This window comes from Carassius auratus, chromosome 15 (assembly GCF_003368295.1).
Source record: "Carassius auratus strain Wakin chromosome 15, ASM336829v1, whole genome shotgun sequence".
NCBI lineage: Eukaryota > Metazoa > Chordata > Actinopteri > Cypriniformes > Cyprinidae > Carassius > Carassius auratus.
The window spans coordinates 14740000-14760396 of record NC_039257.1 but is presented as its reverse complement, the minus strand read 5'-3'; the positions used below and the strand labels follow the sequence as shown (position 1 = coordinate 14760396).

Below are 20397 nucleotides of genomic sequence, written 5' to 3'. Positions count from 1 at the left end.
TAAGACTTGATGGTTGCTCTGTCAATTCTTCGTCATCAGTTAGGAACCTAGGTGTGCTACTTGATCGCAATCTTTCCTTAGAAAGCCACGTTTCTAGCATTTGTAAAACTGCATTTTTCCATCTCAAAAATATATCTAAATTACGGCCTATGCTCTCAATGTCAAATTCAGAAATTTTAATCCATGCATTTATGACTTCAAGGTTAGACTATTGTAATGCTTTATTGGGTGGTTGTTCTGTACTTTACCTACATTGCTCCAGTAAAAAACCCAACTGTATAAATGGGTAATTGTATGTAAAAATAATGTGTGAAAAAAAAATTTAATTGTATGTAAAAATAATGTGATATCTTGTAACAATTGTAAGTAGCCCTGGATAAGGGCGTCTGCTAAGAAATAAATAATATTTTATTTCCTTTTTGTGGATCGGTATTATGTTTGCTATTCTCCAGTCTGTCGCTACAACCCCTGTGTCAAGAAACTGTTGCATGATCTTGGTTAGCGGTTTGGAAATAACTTCTTTCATTTCTTTGAGTAGCATTTTAATCTCAGGCATTTTACTTCCTCCTTGAACGTTCTTTTGCTGTTATAATATTGGAGAAATGGGTTTTAGCCCCCTTCAATGTTAATTTCTATCTCTGTTGGCCTTTCTAACTTCCTTTTTGACTTGCATTTGCAGTATCAAGCACTCTGTGTACTTTGTTTTAATAGATCAATTAAATATATTCAGAGAAAAAAAGGCACTTTACAGTGTGTTTAAAAAGGGACCAAAAACATTTTGGCCATTTTGTTTTAGATTTTGATTTGTCTACTTTTGGGATGTATTTGTTTTGCTCCTCTAGTACTACATTTTTTTTATAGCCATCCTTTCTCTGTGAATGGTTGGTTTTGTTTGCTCTAAATTACTCCAATCTACTTCTGTTAGTCTTTGTTTCATTCCTCACTGGTAAATCCATCTGTCACATGTGAACTGGAGGATGATGGGAAATGTAGTTCTGAGAGGTCCATGCGGGTACATGTGAAGCCATCTTGAGGCAGGAATGCAATTTAGAAGTTTAAAAAAGTGGTCAAAATATAAATAAATAAACCATACACACACCTTACGTAAACAGTTTTATCAACACATGAGAACGTAACACAATAAAAAGGTCCTTATGTACCCTTTAAGAACTTACTGAACATAAACATAAGAATCTTTGAACAAGATGCAGTCATCAGAGCTCTTCTGGTTCAGAGTAAGTGATTGATCTCTAAAGCTTGTCTAGCTGGATCTGCCTAAACAACATGACTAGGTAGTTGTTCCATACCCTCTGTATGAAGAAGTGACTCTGTTTTTAATGAAGTCCACAGAGTCAAGTTGTAATCCAAAGCGGTTCCTGTTTATTAACATTGCTTCACAGGCCACATACAGTATCCTTCATTCTTCTGAGAAATGACAGAGGCGATTTTAGTATTTTACATAACTTCATAGAAATATAAAGCGGCAAATGATTCAACTAAATAGCTAGACATTGCTTGTTGACAATGCAGTAGCTATGTTGTCCTAATAATTAGTCACAAACATGGGTTATGTTTACAGGAGATATGACTATTGTAATTAAAGCAGAATATATAATGATGGACCACTAGTATGCTTGTAAAAATAACTGTTTGACAACTGCATATTCCAAATTAAAAGAACCAAAGGACACTTAACAGAAGAGATGAGGGAATGATATTGAAATTGCTAATAATAGGTATGAAAATATGTATAACTTTTGTTTATTTCAGCTTTATAATCTAATGCAAGGGAAAGACAAAGCCGTACTGTGCAAAATTGAGCTGGTGTCGGTAATTCTGTAATTCAACATTGTTATGCTGAAGTATAAAGTGAAACCAGCTTATGTGTGTTATTCCTCGCCAACAGAATATTCTGAAAGGTTTGCAGAGGGTACTTCATCAAGCACATCATAAATAATTTTTTTATGTATCATTGGGATTTTAAACCATTCTGTCCCACCACCCTGTGTGACGCTGTAATCCTTCAGATTGTCTTGAACATATTTCTCCCATTTTTTATCTTCTACCTTCTTAATACGTTTGAATATTAGCTCACGGGGATTCCCAGTCTGTAGGTCTCCCAGTCTCTTGGAGGGATTTACGGTTTTCCCCACTTTGTAATAATCTGTGTATTTTTCACGAATTACATATATATAACATCCATCGCCAGTCACAGGTGAGTAGTTATCAGCATCTTCTTGACTCGTTGATCCGCTTTCTGACATGCTGTGAACAAAAAAAAACAAGTATTACTATTTTATTACTATGTAACTGGGACAGCGTAACGCCACTCGCTTCTCGGTTGCTTCCAGGCTCTGACGCGTTACCAGCCGAGGTTTGTTTACAAAGAACCGTAGCTCAGGGTTGGTCAGGTGTTGTTCCTTGACTGACAGGTGGGCGTGTCCCTGCTATAAAAGAGCTGCTACCCCCTTCACCCCCTGGCTGTTGTGGAGCTGGAGTCCAGACTTTCAGAGCCATGGTGAGCCACAGGGCCACATTTATTTATTTGGGAGTAAACGCAAAATCCCAGTGACCTAACCTTTGACCAGCGAATGTGGAACCTGGATCAAAGATTGTGTGAGGTTTATATAAGTATACGGGTTGGTGCATCAACAGCACCTTTTTTGATAGGGAGATTAGCACACACTATAGGAAACGTGTTTTCATTGTAAAACATCCTGGCCCATATTCATAACTTACCATCTCCTTTATCGTGCCAGTAATAGTGTTTAACATGCCAGTACTTCATCAGGTGATGCGTAAATATCATTTACCGTCAATCATCACTCACCACGACCAATTTTCTCATTAACATCTTCTTCTTCTGCATTGTGCCATTAACGCATCCATATCAGCATCATGATTAAAATGTGCTTCAGAACAGGTGGAGTGAAATTTGTCTTAATGGGATCATTTACATGTTTAGTAACATGTATTTAAGCCAATAGTAATAATAAAAAACTTTTTTTTTTAATTTTGGGAATTAAGTATTTTAAGTATTAAGTATTTATTGTTAGAACAGGATAGGCTGCTCACTGGTTGTAAAAACATATCAATCACGTTTTGTAGCCTTTTTATTGCAGCTTTCACGGATTTATTTGTTGTTTCTAACAAATCTGTGCTAAAAAATACATGTAATTTAACACTTTTTTGTTTGTTTGTTTAAACTTGGCGTTTCAACAGTTACCTGACAGATATATCTGAAAAACATTATCGTTCAGAAATTAAATTTTAGGTTTTCACAAGATATAGTATGCACATCGGGAGTGAACGACACAAATACAAAACAATGTAGCTAGACATGAAAAGAAAAGACAAAATAAAATTATCATTATTATTTTTTTTTTTTGGTCAACATCATTAAAACAAAGAAGCATCATCATGTCCAGTGAGAGTATGCTGTGCGCGAAAATGGCTGCCGCTTCTCATCGTTAAATCGTTTTTTTGTTTTGTTACTCGTTTGTTTGTTACGTTTAATCTTTTACCGTTAATGTTATCGTGTTGTTTGCTTTTTGGCGACCCTGCTGGAATCTGATTCTGGCCGTTTTCTCTGGACATTAAAGGTGGACAAACAATCTGGAACTTGTCATTAACTGGATAAATAACCTGGATTAACCTATCATTGGGAAATAGCTTCTGGATCTGCCTTCTCAGGACACAAAATCTGGACTTAATGAAACAGTGTTAGAGGTTTTGAGTGAAGCTTCCTGAACTGCTATGTGATATTGGACTTACGCACTAACTTGCATCTTCTGAAGTCTCTATGACAATTTCTCGGACAATCTCTGCAAACTTCTGTTCAGTGTTTCACTTTGTGAAATCCCTGTGAGCCCTCTGCCAATTGTCTCGGCCTTACCACTCTGGGGTAAGTTCCCTCTTGTTCATTGAGCAGTGTTTTCTTGTGGTTCTGCCCTTTCGGGTCTGGCTAACGTGATGGCCTCGCTTTACTTCTTCCCGCGAGCCCTCTACCGCTGTATATTCGTGAGTTTCATAACATCTGATGCAGCCGGTAGGCAAGTTTTCACTTGTTTAGCGAGCCTTCTAGTTAGTTTTGTGGAATTTACTTATCATCAGCTGGGTTTGGCTAACGTGGTGTTTTTGTAACGTGTGTGACCACTCGGCTTTCTGTGAGTGCTGTATTAAACTACAAAGAGATGTATTTTGTTATTAATAACTCTCCGGCTATTGCTGTCTCTGCTCTCCCTTCCGCACTCAATCTCTTGAGTCCTGATGAGATAGTTTCAACCTATAATAAATCTATTGGTAATGTTTTGGATGATCTTGCTCCATTAATAACTCGAACTGTCCCGTCTACCCACTCATCGCCCTGGTTCACTACTGAGCTTAGAATTCTGAAATCAAAATGTAGGCGTCTAGAAAGACTTCACAAAAAATCTTCCCTTCTTGTCCATGGCATGGCTTTTTTTGATTCAGTAGTGAAATACAAAGAAGCACTTAACATTGCACGCTCTAACTATCTTTCTACTGTTATTAACAAAGCTAAGTGCAAACCTAAAGCTCTTTTTACTGAGATAAGCAAACTAGTCAAACCGTCCTCTGTAGCTATTGCTGGGTCTGCTGATCTTTGTGAAAGTTTTAAATCTTTTTTCCTACAAAAAATTTATAACATTTATCAATCAGTTTCTTCTACTCCTTACTTGATAGGTTGTCCACTTGACACTTTTCAACTCACAAATACATCTGTGGTTGAAAAACTTATTATCAAATCTAATCCTACCTCCTGTACACTCGACCCTATTCCAACATATCTTCTAAAAACTCTTTTGCCTTCACTTATTCATCCAATTACTTACATTATTAACAGATCCCTTGCCACTGCTCATGTCCCGCTTAATCTGAAAGTAGCAGCCATCACTCCAATTCTCAAGAAATCCAGCCTCGACAACGCTATTCTGAACAACTATAGACCTATATCGAACCTCGCTTTTGTTGGTAAGCTACTTGAGAAGGTAGTTGCTGCTCAACTGCAGTCACACTTAGAGAGACATAATCTATTTGAACCACTAAAATCTGGTTTTCGTCCATATCACAGCACAGAAACAGCTCTTTTAAAAGTGCTAAATGATCTTCTTCTGGCTTCTGATTCTGGTGAACATAGTGTCCTGGTTCTTCTTGACCTCAGTGCAGCATTTGACACTGTGTGCCACTCGACTCGACAAACACTCGACAAACACTTCTCTCTCGACTGTCTTCATTAGGTATCACTGGTGCGGCTCTTCGGTGGTTGACTTCATATCTATCGGATAGACAGCAATTTCTTAGGATAGGTGAGAATCGATCCCGCACTGTCACTATTTCTCACGGTGTACCTCAGGGTTCTGTACTTGGTCCTCTTCTATTTCTCATCTATTTGCTGCCACTAGGCCAGATCATCAGACAGCATGGCCTCAACTTTCATAGTTACGCTGATGACATTCAAATTTACATTACGATTAACCCCAACTCAGCTTGTCCACTTGCTTCTGTTATCTCCTGTCTTCAGGAACTTAAAATATGGATGTCTGATAACTTCTTACAGCTTAATGCTGGGAAAACTGAAATCCTGTTTATTGGCCCCAAATCACAGAGTTTACCCGGACATGACATTTCTATTGATATTGATGGCGTTCAGATCAGGCCTTCAAAAACTGTGCGGCCCCACATTATGCTTTCTTTCACACATCAGTCAGACTGTTAAATCATGTTTCTTTCACCAGCGGAATATTGTTCGTATACGTTCCTCTCTTAACTTTGGAGATGCTGAAATTGTTATTCATGCTTTCATAACTTCCAGATTGGACTACTGTAACTCCTTATACAGCGGCCTACCCGCCAAAACAACGCATCGCCTTCAAATGGTTCAAAACTCTGCTGCTCGAGCACTCACATATAATAAAAAATCTGCACATATTACCCCTTTCCTTCATCAACTTCACTGGCTTCCTGTGGTCAATCGCATCCAGTTCAAACTATTAGTCTTAGTTTATAAAGCCTTCAAATATATAAAGATCTTTATAAAGATCTTCAAATCAAAACTTAATGTCATGATCCTGGCCTTTTCTCCTCTTTCTCTGTCTCCCTCTTGTGATCAGTTACTCACTCTATCACGCACACATATCCACTCCTCCACTCATTATCACTTTCAGCTGTTTCCCCTTTTCGTTCCCTTCTCCTCACCTGTCCCTCCTTTTGCCCTTGATTGTCTCCGCTTCTTATTCTCTCTTTCTAGCCCTGTCTCTTTGTCGGATTATTCAATGACCTTTCGTGAGACACGTCTGTTTCTAGTCCTGTCCTGTCTTGTCCGTGGTTTGTCTAATCGTTATTGCTACCGTGAGTTATACTGTCCCTGGACTGTGTATTATCCGCCTGTGCCTGTTTGCAGAGTACCTGTGCAGCACCTGCCCTTGGCTTTTCACACTGCCGGCGGTCTTATCTGTTCTTGGACTGGGTGTTGGCATCCCGGGATTTTCCTGCCTCTGCCCCCGAGGAGATTTATGTAGTTTTTTCCCTTTGACCCTGGCGTCAGGCTATTTCTGTTTTTGGCTGAAAGAAGCCCGTGATTTTGGTTTCATTATTCTGTGAGAGGCTATTTTCTTTATTAAAGACTGTCAATTGTACCCCGCCCTGGTCTACCATCGTTCTTACCTGCTAACACTTAAAACTCATATATTTACCATACTCAATAAATAACCTTCAGTTCTTTTTCTCTGTCCACGACTCTCTCACCTCACTTTATTTTACATACTCTGTCAAAAATCTTATTTTGCTAAAAAGCTTATACGTTGTTATCCTTGACTTATGTTTATTAGTGTTTGTTTGCCTTCATCTCCTTCTCTGCCTGTTTACTTGATGTAGCCTGGTGGGCTGATTGCCTGTTTCTTTTGTTTGTCTGCTATTTGTATCGCTCTGTGAAGCGTATTCTATTGCTTTGTGAAGCTTTGTGAAGCGACCTTGGGTTCTTGAAAGGCGCTATAAAAAATAAACGTATTATTATTATTATCATTTTACAGAAATAAAAAAACAGTGTGTGGCGCTCCCCATCACTGACTAAAATTAAGGTGAAATAAAGAGAGACATGCCATCAATTTCGGGTTCGGCTATTTCTTGACATGTGCGTGTCTTTTATAACCACAGACACTGGCATCATAAAGAATATATTTTTCGACTTTAATAATTAAATTCTCATTGATGTAGATTTTTTATTATTATTTCTGTGGTATTCTCTGCGTGAGCGAGACACTGACAATCTGACAGCTGCTACCTTTGACCTTATTTCTGATCAGTCCATTGCGACGCGAACAGCGTGTGGCAAACTATAAATAAGACAAATGTATTTCTATATTTGATCGCTTCATTTACGCCACTCGCTTCACTTGTGTTGTGCATTATTCCATTTAAATCAATAATTTTCATTGTTTGATTCGCAAGCTCAGGTCCTGTGTGCATATCTCCTAACATGGAAGCCCATGCCATTTGACGTGTTTGATTTGGCTTTGTATGCTGCAGAGCTGCGCTTCCACTCCGACTTTTAAGACTGTTTGGTAACATTTATGTATTTAGCCATATCTGGACTTTTTTGTTAGATCTCTGAAAAAATACGCTATTAACATTAATCCAGGAACTTTTTATTTATTTATTTACACTTATCGGCACTGTTCACTTCAGTTTCACTGACACGCTCGCCGCTTCAAACATAATTTCTCTGGTATTACAGTCCTAGAGTAATTGTCAATGGCTCATTTGAAAGGTAAGAACTTGGCCTAATTAGATGTTTTTTTATGTATTTAAAATGTTCTTTTTTTTATTTATTTATTTTTAATTCTTTAGTCATTCGCTACCGCCTTAGTGGGAGGGGAGAGGAGAGCGCCCGGCCGCCCCCAAGTTTGCACACCACTGCCATAGACAACTGCAGGTCAGTTTAGAGCCGGTTCCTTGTTTATTTGCATTGATTTCATGTAAACTGATTTAAATTACTGTTTATTGCGTAGAAATACTTTTTAATTTTTTTTGACCATCTCTACCTCCCTCCAAGCATTAGTTGGTAAGCCATCACCAAATTCTAATTCAGAGTAAACTATTCATTGTGAACTGCTTTAATATAGGCCTATATTTTTTTCCTACAAATACAGACTCGGTACATGCATGTTGTGTTTGAATGACACGTATGCCATATTTGGACAATTCTGGTAGCATTTAGATGGTGGCTTTGCAGCTAATGTGTAATTATGGATATACTGCTGTTAATGAACAATGTTTAACAAATGTGACAATCTGTGGTGTTGCCCGCTATTGAAACAGGCGGAAGTGAGAGACTCTGAGGCGGATAGCAGCAGTGAAGTGCTTCTAGAGCACGTCTATTCACAATCTGTAGAATAGAAACAAAGCACAAATGCCACCAAAACACCAACACTCTCTCCACAGCCAACCCGTTTCCCCTTATACCCAGTGAACAATCACCATTCCCACGTGAATAAACCCAAACCCTACATTCCCATGTGAACAATCGACACACACACACCACACACACTAACACACACTCCCCCTTATGTGCACAGCACATGCTGAGGCTAAATAGAGTATTTTCTATTTTTATTTAAGTAGAATTTTCAGAGACTATTAACAATTTTTTTTTTTACAATGGAAAACTATTTTGTTAAATAATAAAATATTAAATCGTTTTTTTTTTTTTTTGGTTAATTAACATAGTTTAGCTGGAGCACAGGTATAAAAGAGGAGCGGGGAGATCAGTCTAGTTCAGGACTGAAGAGCAGCAGCTGTGCTTCTAATCTTTCTCACTGTGATAGTCTCAGCTTGGCTGATTTTGTTTTGCTTTTAAACCAGTTTTAACACAGTTTTAAAGGGTACATATCATGCTTTTAAATCGTTCCTTTTTACATATAAATCATACATTTGGGGTCTATATAAAGCGGAACTGCAATGCTTGGGTCTGAATTCATCATTATTATAGCTCTACAGGTCCCTTTTCTACCCCCTTTCTGATGTGCGTCTGAGATCAACTCGTTTTGGTGCGTTCTCTTTAAATCCAATAGAGACACTTGATACCCCGCCCTCTCTCGGTTCAACTCCACCCTGTTCTGCCATTTTTGCAGTTTGATAGCAGAGATATGCTCCACATGAAACTGGTCTTCTGACCTTTTACCACCGTGTCGATTTATTTTGATTAATATGTGTGAGGGAGAGAGAGCATGACAGTGCCTAGTTTGGAGACGGTGAAGTCTTGTTTACACTTTTGCCTGACGCGCGCGACCGCGTGTCTCTCTCTCTCTCTCTCTCTCTCTCTCTCGCTCTCTCTCTCGCTCTCGCTCTCGCTCGCTCTCTCGCTCTCGCTCGCTCTCTCTCTCTCTCTCTCTCTCTCTCTCTCTCTCTCTCTCTCTCTCTCTCTCTCTCATGCGCCCTGTCACAAGCCCGGCAGTTCACAGATGCGTGTACATTTCTGTGAAAAATAAAACTCAACCAGGCACTTCTAAGAGGTTCTGGTGCTGGGAGACGGTGTAATGAAGATGTGTTACTACATCCAACAACCCAATATTTGGACTTACCCTCTCGTAACTTTTGCATCCTTGAGCTTGGACTACAAAATCGCAGCGAGAAATAATGGCGGATTGCTCGAAGTGTTGGGCCGGAAGAAGTTGTCCTTATTTGGCAGTTCCGCTGCAAATACTGTGTCGTTATTGTTCAAAATACGTCATAGAAAACAGAAAAATCCGAACAGGTTGAAAAATATGACCAAAACTGAATATTGTCATGAACTGCATGGTAGAAACAGACAGTGGTGATCCAAATGCAGGTTTTATTGAGAGGGAGATCCAGAAACAGGAACGAGAGAACAGGCAGACGTCAAAAACCAGGTAAGCAGTCCAGGTCAGCAAACATACAATTCAGAGATAAGGCAAACGGGAAGACCAGATACAGGCAGGGAGTCCAGGAACTGTGAAACTAGAAAATATTCGGAAACTAGAAAACACTCAGAAACTAGAAAACACTCGGAATTGCAGTCTGACATTAACAAAACTCCGCCATGAAACAAAGGGCCACTCAGGCTTAAGACAGGTGCGCTAAACAAGATAATAAAACACAGGTGCATAAAATAAACCATAATCAGTCCAGGGTAAAACATAATGGAAATCATAACCTAGGAAGGAGTGCCCCCCAGAGGCTCAAGCGGGCACTCCAGCCGCAGATCACACATATATAAAGATATCAACGAAACCCCTGAAGAGACTCATTTCACCTTTTCTGCACTTCTAAACACTCCAAATATACAACAAAATGCATTTAAGGGCTAAAAAAGTGGATTTAGCATGGTTTAAATAGATAAGTTGGATTTGAATCAGAAACATGAACATGTTTCAGTGTATCTTACAAATATATGCTTGTTATTCTTAGATGGCAAATTACCACATATAAAATAGAAATCAAGAAAACGTACAGTTTTAAAAACGTCAATATCATTTTTTTTTAATAAGATACAAAATAAGTTTTCAAATAAAAAAAGAACTGGAATAAAGGTCTGTTTTGCACTTTTGTTGAATTCACAAATGTAGCTCCACCTAGTTCCTTATTTTTTGCACTGCATCTATTTTGTAAGTGCCTGTATTATACTAATATCTGCCAAACTTCAGAGCTCCAAATTGGATTTAACAAATATGGATGAGATTGCTTAAATGATGAATTAACGTAACATGAGAAACTACAAACATTTTGAAGAATAACAGAAACATACCTGGCAAAGCAAGACGGATCTCGTCGACTCAGACTGACTTCTCAAGTGAATCTGCACAAAAATAAGGAAGTCCAAGTCTTTATCAGATCAGCGAAAACTAAACTACTTCAACTAAACAGGGTTAGATTACAGGTGAATGAGCCAGAATTATTCAAGGTGTAGTCGAGCCAAATATGAGCGAGTATCCAGATGCACAGTACATGGGAATGTTTTGTTCAAATCTATATTTACATGACTAGGTAACTCATTTCATACTCTTGCCACACTGTGTGAAGTGTCTCTTTTTAATGAAGTTCACAAGATCACGACTCAACTGAATAGCAAGACATTACTTTTTGACAATGCAGTAGCTTCTGTATGTTATCCCAATAACTAGTCGCAGCCATGTGTTCTGTAAATGAAGATTTGACCATAGTAATTAAGGCAGCATATATAATGGTGCAATACTAGTGCACTTGTAAAAATAACAGCGATTTTGTTTTGGCTTGTTCAGTTTGCGCCAGTGGTAAGTCATCTAACCAACCTCCTGATGGGCTTCTTCAACCGCTGTCTGTCCCTTCGAGACCCTGGTCACATATCGCTCTAGATTTTGTCACCGCCCTCCCGCCCTCTAATGGCATGACAGTCGTTTTGATTGTAGTGGACCGGTTCTCGAAGCGGCACATTTCATCCCCTTGCCCAAATTACCGACAGCCAAGGAGACAGCGGTTACTGTTTTAGATCACGTCTTCCGGCTACATGGCCTCCCCGTTTACCAACCGTGACAGTAAGCTATTCATTATCTTTTATTAATGGCCAGGTGAAACATAAATATCTATTTAAATAGTAAACCATTTTTGTATGCTCCCAGTGATTTTATATTTATTTTTTGCTAAATTCATCTTGAAATAAGTGTAAACCATAGTCGTGTGTGTGTACTTTAAGTTTAAATGGTGTTGTATAATGGAGTATTTTCAGATGATTCAAACAAACCTACACGCATTTTGTGGTGTCGGTGCCAATTCCTGCTGTCATTTTTTTTCGACATTCAAACCCTGCAAATACCCCATGTGATCCCTGCTTACTCTGTATCTTCCGAGCAGAACCCTTCTTGGATTTGTGTGCACGGCATGAATGAGACCCTTCATGTATCATCCTTTTTCCCAGTTCTTCCTCTAACCCTGCGGTCATGCTCTTGCAGAGAACACATTGGCAACTGTGGTTAGTTTGTTGATGGTCCAGACAGTTCTCCAGAAGCACAGTGTTTATTGCTTTTTATTCCTGTGTAGATCGCATTATCACTATTCTCTAGACTCACTTAAACTGCACTCGTAGATTACTATTTATTCAACTATTTGTATGTAGTTTTTATACATTGTAGATTGGTTCTTGCATTTTAACCAGTACTGCCCTTTAACTTCTGTAAATTGCTTTGGATTAAGAGGAGCAGGGAGATCAGTCTAGTTCAGTACTGAAGCGCAGCAGATGTGCTACTAGTCTTTCTCACTGTGATAGTCTCAGCTTGGCTGTTATTTGTTTGTTTGGTTTGCAAGCCTGCGTGTTGCTGCAACTGAATGGGAGGAGAGGAATGACCCCACCTCTCCAGTCCAGCTAGGCATTTTTCAATGTTAATAAATGAAAAACTATTTCCTAGGTGATCTGTAAATATATTTATTGATGTTATATGTAAAAAATGCTTTAGAGATGTATACATTGTACATTTTCAGGATGCATAAATTATAAATCGGATCATTTTAAAAATGAGGATTTGTTCTTGGTTATCCATAAAAAGTAAACACCTACTGTCTTAATTACAGTATTAAATGTAATTGTCTGATTTCCTAATAAAAGAGGTGACACCCAAACAGCTTCTTGTCACCAATAACAAGGTGGCATCCCCGAGCTCATTATTTTGCACTGCAATTGATTAACATAAAGTTTACAAAAGGGAGGAGGCCATTCGGCAATGTGCCAAGAGTGTCTGAGCTATCAATCTTCCGCTCCTACTATGTACAGTATTAGCAGAACCAAAGCACTGTTGCTGGAAACTCAACTGAAGCACTAACCTTGCACTAACACTACTTTTGTCTTTGTATACAAAAATTGTTTTAGGACATTTCTGAGTCATGCTTCACCACGAGTAGAAGCACAAGGTTGTTCACCATCTTGTGTCATTCATGTCTATGTAGTGTTTTTTTGGACCCACTTTATATTAAGTGGCCCTAATACCTGTCAACTTACATGGTAACTACAGGTGTACATATTATGTAACTACAGTGTAAGTACACATTGGTACATACTATCTACAACTGTATTATTTGTGTAACTACACATATGTAACAACCCACAGAATGGTATGTGTAAGTACACATGTGTAACAGGAATTATGTAACTACATTTTGTAACAACAATATGTATTTACACAAGTTGTTTCACTTCCGCACGCAGTCTATAATTACACGCATGCGCAGTATCATCAGTTCATCGGTTCTCAAATCGGACGCGTCCGACAGAAACGATTCTCGGTTGAGTGTACTGGTGATCCGAAAACCGAAGAAACCGGTTCTTGACTCGAGAACGAGAACTGCTCCAGCAGTGGGCGTGTTCGTTATCTGGCTCGGCTCACTGTTCATCTTCAGTTCTCTCTTCACAGCAGTTCAGTCAGTGTACTGTTTGAGTAAATGAATTACTCCAGGATATCGGTTTATTCTGACTCAGAGGGAGTGTCAGCCACATTAAACAAGTTAACAGCTTAAGTAATTTGTGGATTAATGCTTATTGGAGACGTGAACCGTTTCAAACGATTCAGTTCGATTTGGTGAACTGGTTCAACCGGTTCACTAAGAAGAACCGGTTAAATTGAACGATTCGTTCACGAATCAGCCATCACTAGTATGTTATTTTAAGCATGCAATTGATAGGGGTTGATCAGAAATAGTTATATTTATTGCTGATTAGAAAACTATTTACATGACAGCATCAGCATTGAGCTGCAGAGCAATGGTTTTGATCACGATAACAATTTTTTTTTGCCACAATGAATACAACACATGCGGTTGCAATTATGAAGTTAAATGTAATGAACAAGAGTTTTCATCTCAACATAACTTTCTTTTTTTTAACTTTCTTTTTTTTTTTATAATCAGTGTGATTTTTTTGGGGGGGTTCTTTTTTATTTATTTTTTTCCACACCAGGTATGTGTGTGTGTGTGTGTGTTAATTTGTAATATCATACCACAACTACATTTTTTTATTTTTATGAAATAGAGCAAGAAAGTGTCACAGTGCGTAAAGTCAAAAAACTGGTTAGAGCCAGCAGACGGTTTAAAAAAAAAATACTCTGATGACCGGCAGAGAGGGAGAAAGAGACTGTGTGTGTGTGCTAATTAATTTGTAATATAGTATTATATACCACAACTACCTTTATTTATTTTTTTTATGAAATACAACAAGAAATAAGTGTCACTCAGCGTGAAGTCAAAAAACTGGTTAGAGCCAGCTGACGTTTAAAAAAGAAAGAAAAAAATCTCCGACAGGCAGAGACGCAGCGCGAGTCGCATTCCACCAAGCGCCACGTCTAAACAAACCCCACGTTTACCAAAACTCTACTGGTTAATAAGTAAGTACTACAAATCAAAGTAAAAAACAAACCTGAACCCGAAGAACATCTTAACGTTAACGGAAAAGACCCGCGAACCTGAGTGACTGAGGGAGAGACAGAGAGAGAGAAAGCGCTGTTCTCTTCTCATCGTTCTATGTGTGAGTGAGCCGAGCGTGACACAGCAACACGATAACACGCAGACACGGTCAGCAAACCAATTAGAATTTTTATTTAATCCGAGCACAGATATTGACTCGTATTACTCGTATAATACTTGTACTTGGCAAAAGTGCTTTATCCGTATCCTCTAGTAGTTACACTAATAATACAGCTGTAGATACTTTGTACCAATGTGTACTTACACCGTAGTTACATACTATGTACACATGTAGTTACCATGTAAGTTCACAGGTATTAGGGCCACTTAATATAAAGTGGGACCGGTTTTTTTTTTTTTTTTTTTTAGCAAGAAGCAGTTTCGTTTTCACAGGACTGAAAAAAAAAGTCTTGAATACTCCTCTTCACACACCAGCATTAAAGCATTAAGGAGATTCCTTAAATGATGAATTAACGTAACATGAGATAAAAACTACAAACATTTTGAAGAATAACAAACATACCTGGCAAAGCAAGACAGATCTCGTCAGCTCAGACTGACTTCTCAAGTGAATCTGCACAAAAATAAGGAAATCCAAGTCCTTATCAGATCAGCAAAAGTGAAACTATTTTTTATAATGAAGCACAAACAAATGAAACTGAAAGCAGTTCTACCAATAGGCCATGCTTCCTCAAACAGACTTGCTGAACAGCATTTTGTTGTATTTATTTGTGTTGTCTACTGTTTGATGTATTTTGTTCGCTTGCTTCTTATTTCTGGGATCTTTAATGTCTGCCTGCATGGGCTTTATAGTTTTAATTGTAAAAGTGCTTTGTGCTCCTAAATTGGAAGTATGGGTTTAAGTGTTCACTAATATTGACATTTTCTTATTGCTTTAGTTTGTAACTTTTCTGACCTGCATGGTCTTTTTTCTTGTAGATTTTTTTTTTGTAAAGAGCTGTGGGATCCTTATGATGAAAGAAGCTATATCAAATTGTAGGGAATTACATGTTTTAAATGTTTGGAATTATCAAGGTTAAGTCAGAAGTATGTATTTATAAAGGTCAGGAAGAGTTGCGGAGAAGGAACACTGTGATGTATGTGATACAAAGAAAAAAGCAGAGAAGGAGGCTACCACACCCGGCCTCCTGGGAAAGAGTCTGAGAATTTAGGTTTTCTTAGAATGTTGAAAATAGTCAGTTCTGTAACTTTTGTAATTGGGTTGGACACAGGTTTCTTCAGTCTTGATTAAATTAATATAAGTGAGTTGATTTAATGCTGGTGTGTGAAGAGGAGTATTCAAGACTTTTTTTTCAATCGTACTCGGGCCCAGTTCATGGCAACCGTGCCTAGTGTGAGTACGCTCTAAGGACCTGTAACTTGTCATGGAAATTCAAAGTCTGAAAAGCTATCATGTCTGTGGTTCAAAATATACAGGCTCAAGGTGTTGAGGGTTGCAAGATTAGACAAATTAAAAAGAGTGAATTAGAAACACTGCTTGTAGAGCAACAAAGAGTTGTTTGCTTCAATTACGAAAATGTTTTGGACAGCATATAGTTAATAAATGAATAGGCCGTTGTGGAAGGGTGGTGGCTGAAAATAATAGTGAATGACAAAAGGTGAAAGAAAAAGGGAAAATAAAACATTAATAAAACTACAAAATAAAGGTGCTGCACTCTGCAGCTTTACCCCGACAGTCGCTATCTGCGTCCTATGCTGACTTTGTTTCCTCAGTATACTATACGGATACTCTCCAGGGTTCTGCCCAAGTCTTTTCCCCGCTACTAAAAAAATGTTTCTTTTTATTTTGTTTTGGTCCTCTCCAGCTATGCTTGGGCCGGCAGCAGTGCTACTGCTGTCTCCTTTCTCGTCTTTGAGGAGCAGATCTGAGAGAACAACAGAGCATTTATTTAAACTTTCAGCAATCCCCCTCAAGGCCCGCCTCTCAGCCACTTAGAGAGGGAAAGCCAACACACCTTCTTCCCCACCTCTGTGTCATTGCCGTGACTGACAGGCAGATCTGACAAGGCCGCTGCAGCACCTTCCACATGTCAGACAGTCAGTACAGATCTCCGCAGTTACAGCCATACACAGACTTCAACTTCAGGTTGCTGATGTAGGCCATATTTTGTATAGCGGGAAGACTTCTGAGCATATAATCGACAGCATTGTAAGACTAGAGAGAAAAATATGAACCACATTGACTCAGAATATTGGAAACAAATCACAGCTTCAGAAAAATATAGCAAAGCATTGTAACATACAACAGATTTAGTTGCCAAATATTAAGTTGAATCCAGCACAGAAATCTTATTTTGATATTTTATACAGATTGACAGATATACTCAGGCTTATGTTCTTGTATGTAATTTTTTTTCTCTCTCCTCAGTTGCAGGTCTAAAGTATCTTTTAATGAATAATTGAAAATTAGTTAAGAGACTTTTTGGTTTCTTTCAATCATTTGTCATTGTGCCAAGACTGCATTGATACCAGTGTTGATTGATTCATAATGCATTCTTTTCATGTCATCCTGGTAAAACTATTGGAATACAATATAAGGAATAATGTACAACCAACTGTGCATATTAAGGCTGTAGTTCTATCTTGGGTTTCTGGTGATATATAAATCAGGACAGAGACATAATGACAGCCTTATGTGCAGTTTTGGTGTGCGTTGTTTGTTATAATATATGGTGACATAAGAGACAGTAATTGTAGAGCGAGCCGTGTTTATTTTTGCCAACTGAAGAAGTGTTGAGAATAACACTGGAAAATTGAATAAAAAAAAAAAAACTGCAACACAAATGTATTTAACAAGTCATTCTGCATATTACAACATATTTGGATTACATTTACTTATTATCTGACTTGGAAATTTGGTTGGCTTTTTGGAGCTTGTAGTTATATGATTTCCTCATTACTAAAACTTTGAGGGCAATTTAGTCTAAACTGCTGAACATCCCACAGAGGGGGTCTTCTGCAAATAAAACTACATCTGCAGGCCGTAGTAGTGTGCTTTCATAGTGACAGTGTTTTATAGGGTTCATGTGCCGGTGGGAGAGTTTGTTTATTTTGGTAGTGACAGTGTTTTATAGTGTGGCGGAGCTAAAAACTCCAAGATCAAAAATTGTAATTATTAATGTTGTCTCCGCCCATTTTCATTTACCAAATGAGGAAAAAGGAAATGAGGTAATCTAATAAAAGGAGGAATTTAAACTGAAGGAGGAGAGGAGTAGGTGTCGGAAGAAACGTGGAGTGTTGTTGTTAGTGCGCTGTGGAGATGAGAACCGGAAAGCCTCAACGGAAGCCGAACGCCATCTAAAAATATACCCAACAAACGAATTTGTGGTAATATAGTTAAACGCTATTAGGAAGTACCCAATAAATGAACTGCTGGCTGGTATTTGGACGGAAAAAATTAAGGGAGAAGGAAGGTGTCTACACTTACCTGTGTGGCGGTGACGTAATCCTCGGAGGGAGAGTGCTGTGCCTTTGCTGGAGTGGATGCTAGAGAGTGGACCGCTCTCCATGACGATGTCTTCAGCGCAGAGCGTTTAAAAAGTCCCGATCGAGCTGTTAACGACCGTCTGGATCCTGGCTGTTTTCGTTTACCACCAACACAAGTTCACCAATTACTGAAGGCGGCTTGTTGGATACGTGGCTGGTCTTATCCCAAAACAACTCACACCATTCATCTCTGCACTTTCCACACCCACATTTAACCCGGTTCCTCTCAAACTGCAGTGAGTAAAATATAAATATATATTATTTTATCTTTATTTTATTTGTATTTTCTTTACTGAACCTCGACTCATAATTTAAAGGTTTATTTTTTATTTTTCTGTTCTTGTCACTGATAACTGAAAATGGTGTTATTTTTTTCTGCTCTTGTGACTGATAATTGAAAGTGGTGTTTTTCTGTTCTTGTGAGAAATACAGTTGTCTAAATGGAATCCTATGACGTTTGTGCTTTATTTCTTTGAATGTGAGTTTATATATGTAACTGGTGGTATTTATGCTATCTGGGATATTTGTTTTCTTAAACATTTGACAGGGTTACTCCTGTCTGACGCCCGAATTTAAGTTTAACCTAAAGAGGAAATCATTGGTTTGAGTTTCTTAAATTATTATCGGGTCACCACCGTTACAATAGGGTTCATGTGCTGGTGGGAGAGTTTGTTTCTTTTTGTAGTGAGTGTTTTGTAGGGTTCATGTGCCGGTGGGAGAGTTTGTTTCTTTTGGTAGTGAGTGTTTTGTAGGGTTCATGTGCCGGTGGGAGAGTTTGTTTCTTTTGGTAGTGAGTGTTTTGTAGGGTTCATGTGCTGGTGGGAGTGTTTGTTTCTTTTGGTAGTGAAAGTCAATTTATTAGTCAAAACAAAGAGGTATTCTCATCCCTACCTGGGAGAACCAGTATGGCTGTACATGATATCATTACCCCACCGGGGGGAAAAGGTCAACCTAAAACCCTACCGGGTGCCTGAAGCAAAGAGGAGTGTCACTAGCTCAGAAGTAAATACAATGTTAGAGCTGGGCGTTATCGAAGAATCCTATAGTGAATGGTCAAGCCCCATAGTTTTAGTAGATAAGCCTGATGGGACAATCCAGTTTTGCAATGACTACCGTAAACTAAATGGGATTTTAAAGTTTGACACCTACCTGATGCCTCAGGTAGGCTAACTAATAGATAGATTGGGGACTGCCTGGTATATAACGACCCTTGATTTAACGAAAGGCTATTGGCAGATCCCCCTTACAAGTTAAGCCAAGGAGAAAACAGTCGTTTCCACACCGGAAGGGCTATTTCAATACACTGTATTGCCTTTTGGTCTACATGGAGCACCGGCCACGTTCCAAAGAATGATGGACCAAATCCTAAGACCTCACAAGGAGTATTCGGCTCTCTACTTAGACGATGTGGTGGTCCATGGTGAAGACTGGGATACCCTCCTACCCAAAGTTCAGGCAGTACTAAGTGATAGCCAGATTAGCAGTTAAGCCTGCAGCCTTGATAAGTGCTCTATTGGGCAAGAGGAGGCCAAATATTTGGGCTATATTATTGGTAGAGGAATTATTAAACCTCAGATCAGCAAATTGGAGGCTATTCAGAATTGGCCGCAACAAATTAATAAACATGTAAGGGCACTTCTTGGCCTAGCTGGGGATTACGGGCGGTTTATTACAGATTTTGCAACAATTGCAGCACCTCTGACTTGACACTAGCCAGAGGACCGTTTTATGGTAAAATGGTCAGAGGAAGCAGAGGTGGCCTTTCAGAATTTGAAATATGCCCCGTGTGCACAGCCAGTTTTAATGACAAAGGACTTAATTTTACAGACTGACGCATCTAAGGTTGGTTTGGGAGCTGTGCTCTCCCAAGAGGTCCGGGGTGAGGAACATCCCATAGTCTTTCCAAGTAGGAAACTGAACCCTAGCGAGAAAAACTATGCCACAGTTGAGAGTGCCTGGCAGTTAAATGGGCACTTGAAACATTACAGTACTACCTGCTAGGACAGTTTAAACTAGTTACAGATCATGCCCCCCCTAACCTGGATGAAGCAAAATAAGGAAAAATGCCAGGGTGACCCGGTGGTTTTTAGCATTACAACCTTTTGATTTTATCTTTAAATATCAAGCTGGTAAGAAACATGGGAATGCAGATGGGCTCTCCCGAACAGTTTTTTTTTTTTTTTGTTTGGAGGTCACTCAACTTGTTGGGTTTCCCCTTTTAACTGGAGGCAGAGGGAAATGTAGTCCTGGGGACCTACTTAAAGACCAGGACTACATTTACCAGCATGCACTGTACCAAGAGTCAGTTGAAGCACCTGGGTCTGAGCCCCTGGATAAAAGCAAGGGAAACCCTGATGGTATTGTCTGAAGGCTTTGTGGTGGAAAGGACCGAGACTGTGAACTAGAAGGTATTCTTTATATTTGGATTAA

At 38.9% G+C, this 20397-nt stretch overlaps 1 long non-coding RNA gene across 1 annotated transcript; it reads right to left on the bottom strand.

The window, feature by feature from the left end:
• Positions 1-1177: 1177 nt before the first annotated feature.
• Positions 1178-15112, bottom strand: LOC113115219 (uncharacterized). The gene is made up of 3 exons (XR_003293841.1): positions 14984-15112; positions 10784-10834; positions 1178-2265 (listed from the first exon to the last, which is right to left on the bottom strand). It is a non-coding gene; the product is annotated as an uncharacterized LOC113115219 (long non-coding RNA).
• Between the last annotated feature and the right edge of the window lie 5285 nt (positions 15113-20397).